The sequence below is a fragment of the Acomys minous genome, assembly GCF_964271855.1.
Source record: "Acomys minous genome assembly, chromosome: 4".
Taxonomy (NCBI): domain Eukaryota; kingdom Metazoa; phylum Chordata; class Mammalia; order Rodentia; family Muridae; genus Acomys; species Acomys minous.
Window position 1 is genome coordinate 37,265,092 of NC_140486.1, and position 4,271 is coordinate 37,269,362.

General features: G+C 44.8%; 1 pseudogene across 1 annotated transcript; it reads left to right on the forward strand.

Moving 5' to 3' along the window:
• Window positions 1-3,529: 3,529 nt before the first annotated feature.
• Window positions 3,530-3,887, forward strand: LOC311595677 (N-alpha-acetyltransferase 38, NatC auxiliary subunit-like; annotated as a pseudogene). Its single transcript has one exon. The product of its transcript is annotated as an N-alpha-acetyltransferase 38, NatC auxiliary subunit-like (transcript).
• The last annotated feature ends 384 nt before the right edge of the window (window positions 3,888-4,271 follow it).

A 4,271-nucleotide genomic window follows, 5' to 3' on the forward strand; every position in this document is an offset into this window, starting at 1 on the left:
AAGACAGTGCCTGCACGCCACATGTTTGCAGGGGGTTGGGGCTTTGTCATGGATACATGAGTCAGTCTTCATCCATCTGGTTCTATCATGCTCTTTTCCCTTTCATCTTTAGGACAAAGTTTATATATAAGATAGTATGTTTTAGCCTCCCATGGCTTAGTAGTAAACATTTCATAATCACCTCTGATATGTCTGAGGCTGGGTTCTATAGCTGTCTGTGGTCAGGACTTTGTGCTTCCTCCTCTTGTATCTTTAGTTGACATTTTGGCCATTTGCTTCTGTAGCCTGCTAATCGCAGTTGATCTCAGGCTCTGGATATGAAACCACAAGCAATGGCTTGAAAAAAAAATGACTATTACAACTATTCCTAGGTGGCCATGGGCTGTATCTCACCTGGGTAAGGTTGGTGAGAGCTCAGAGCACTTACTCTGGAGGTGTTAGAAATGGCACTCTACAGATTGGGAGAAGATCTTCATGAATGCTACATCTGACATAGGGTTAATATCCAATATATACAAAGAACTGAAATAAATTAAACACCAACAAAGTAAGTAATGCAGTTAAAAAATGGGGCAGAGAGCTAAACAAAGCATTCTCAGCAGAGGAATCTTGAATGGCCTAGAAGCACTTAAAGAAATGCCCCCTCTCCTTAGTCATCAGGGAAATGCAAATCAAGATGACTCTGAGATTATATGTTACACGTATTAGAATGGCTAAGATAAAATCCTCAAGCAACAGCGCATTTTGACAAGGGCATGGAGAAAGGGGAACATGCCTTCATTGCTGGTGGGAGTGCAAACTTGTACAACCACTTTGGAAATCAATCTGGAGGTTTCTTAGAAAATTAGGAGTAGTTTTTCCTCAGGACCTTGCTATACCATTCTTGGGCATATACCCAAAAGATTCTCCACCATACCACAAAGACCCTTGCTAAACTATGTTCATAACATAGTTATAGTCAGAAACTGGAAATAACTCAGATGCCCCTCAACTGAAGGATGGATAAAGAAATTGTGGTACATTTACACAATGGAATACTACACAACTATTAAAAACAAAGAAATCATGCAGTTTGCAGGCAAATGGATGGAACTAGGAAATATCATCCTGGGTGAACTAACCCAGACCCAGAAAGACACACGTGGTATGTACTCACAAGTGGATTTTAACCACGTAGTATAGGATAAACATACTATAGTTCACAGACCCAAAGAAGCTAGGTTGCAAGGAGGACTGAAGGGAGGGTGATTGAATCTCCTGGAAAGGAAAATAGAATAGACATCAGAAGTGGGTGAAGAGAGAGAACAAGGTAGGGCAGGGAACACAGAGAGAAATGATGATGGTGGAGATCAGACCTGGAGGACGCAGTGGCAGGAGGACAGAGGACCTGCTGAGAGAAGAAAAACTGTGGGTGGAGGCATTTCTGTGACAAGCTGGAGACACAGGACAGGATAGACTTCTGGGAGATATGGGGGTGACTGTAGCTGAGACTCCTCGTAGCAGCAGTCACGGAGACTGGAGAGGACACTCTCTCACTAGACACGACACATAGTGGAGGGAGAGGAACACCAATCCGCCCACAAGAACTTTGACCCCCAATTTACCCTGCCTACAAGATGCGCAGGGATACAGCTAGAGCAGAGATGGAGGGAATGTCCAACAAATGCTTGGTCCAACCTGAGACCCACCCCATGGGAGAGAGCCAGCCCCTGACCTATTAAAGATACTCTGCTATGCTTGCCGATGGGAGCCTAGCGTAGCTGTCCTCTGAGAGGCTCCTCCCAGCTGTGGATCCAAACAGACTCATAGCTAAACATTCGGAATGCACAGGGAGTCTTGTGAAAAAGTGGAGGGGTTGGAGGACAGAAAGACCTGGAGGTGACAGGAACTCCACAAGAAGACCAACGGTGTCAACTAACCAGGGCCCAGAGGGGTTTCTGTAGACTAAAACGCCAACTCAGGTGCATGGACTGGAGCTAGGCCTCCTACACAGATGTAGCCAATTGGCATCTAAAGCTTTTTGTGAGTCTCCTAGTAAGGGGAAAATGCCTGTCTCTGACATGCACTCTGTTGCCTGCTTTTTTATCACTTCTCCTGGCGGGACTACTTTGCCAGGCCACAGGGGAAGAGGATAAGCTCAGTCCTGATGTGACTTGATGAGCTGGGGTGAGTGGATAGCGGATAGCTCCTCTTTTCTGAGGAAGAGGGGAGAGGGGATGGAGCGAGAGGAAGGGAGAGTGAGCCTGGGAGGAGAGGAGGGGTGTAAGGTCAATAAATAAATTAATCATTAAAAAAAGAAACCCAGTCAATTTTAACACACAAGAGCCTTGTCTTAGTTTCAGTTCTTATGATAAAGAGACCATGACTAAAAGCAACTTGAGGAGGAAAGGGTTTATTTACCTCAAATGCCTAGATTATAGTCTATCATGGAAAAGTCAAAGCAGGGACCTGGAGGCTGGAGCTGCAGCAGAGGCTGTGGACGGCAGTTGCTTACTGTCTTGCTTCCCCTGGATCTCTCAATCTGCCTTCTTTTTTTTTTCATTTTATTTTTATTTTTTTATTAATTTATTCATATTACATCTCAATGGTTATCCCATCCCTTGTATCCTCCCATTCCTCCTTCCCTCCCATTTTCCCCTTCCTCCCCTCCCCTATGACTGTGACTGAGGGGGACCTCCTCCCCCTGTATATGCTCATAGGGTATCAAGTCTCTTCTTGGTAGCCTGCTATCCTTCCTCTGAGTGCCACCAGGTCTCCCCATCCAGGGGACGTGGTCAAATATGAGGCACCAGAGTTCGTGTGAAAGTCAGACCCCACTCTCCACTCAACTGTGGAGAATGTTCTATCCATTGGCTAGATCTGGGTAGGGGTTTAAAGTTTAAGGACTGTATCGTCCTTGGCTGGTGCCTTTGTTTGAGCGGGACCCCTGGGCCCAAATCTGCCTATCATAATGTTCTTCTTGTAGGTTTCTAGGACCCTCTGGATCCTTCTACTTTGCCATTCTCCCATGCTTCTCTCTCAATCTACCTTCTTAAATAAGGTAATACTACTTGCTCAGGGGTGGCACTTTTCATAGTGACGTGGGTTCCCCCCAAACCAGTTGTTAATCAGGAATACGCCTCCATAGACTTGCCCACAGGCTTTTTACTTTCTTGTCCGTCTGTCCACCATGCAGTCCATCTTTCTCATCTCTCCGTTATGCATTCCTCCACTGTAGTGGCACCTGTAGCAGGCACTTGGGTGTTCTTTTACTGACTGCCATCAGCTATGTATATTTTTGTATAGAATAATGTATACATGATTTTCCTCCATCTGATACTTCTAAAAAGAAGCATACTGTCATTGAGGAGTAGGTCATAGTTCTGTTCCAATGGTGTACTTTTTGGCATGGTGTTATTATACCTCTACCATGGTGCGAATATGTTTTTAAATAAAAACATGCGGAGAGCTTGGGAGCAATGGCAGGATCTGATGGCCCGACCCAGAGCGCTCTTGGGAAATTTAAGGCCCAAAGAAGGTCCCAGGGCCAATGGCCAGAGCGGGGCCAACCATGCTGCTATGAAAGGAGAATGGCTGTTGAAGGTGGCATCAGAGCAGCTCCAGTGCTGGGGGACTTTCCGGCTGCACGTGCCGGGCAGCAACTTGAGGCGCTCCTCAACAAGACCATGCATATTCGTATGACAGATGGAAGGACACTAGTTGGCTGCTTCCTGTGCACAGATTGCGACTGTAATGTCATCCTGGGCTCTGCGCAAGAGTTCCTCATGCTGTCTGATTCATTTTCTGTGGGGGAATCTCGTGTGCTGGGTCTGGCCATGGTACCAGGACACCACATCGTTTCTATTGAAGTCTAAAGGGAGAGCCTGGCTGGGCCCCCATATCTCTGAGCACACTCCCACTTCTCTTTGAGACCATTAAACCCTATGATTAATAATAATAATAATAATAATAATAATAATAATAATAATAATAATAATAAAAATAATAATAACAACAACAACATGCTAACAATTCTTTTAATTATTCTTATCTTGTAGGTGAGTGTGCTGGATGTAGTATAGAAATAGGGTTGTTATAATTTTATATTGTATGTTTGGAAAAAACACTGGCAATCCAGTCAGAGGTCAGAAAACAAATATCAAAGCCTGCTCACTTTGTAAAATATGAGATAAAGTGATTGGCAGTGTGGCACTAACTCAGGAGAAGAGTGCTAGAATGGCATGGAAAGCTAGGTATGGATTTTGATGAGGTTCAGGCAAGGAAGAAGATAA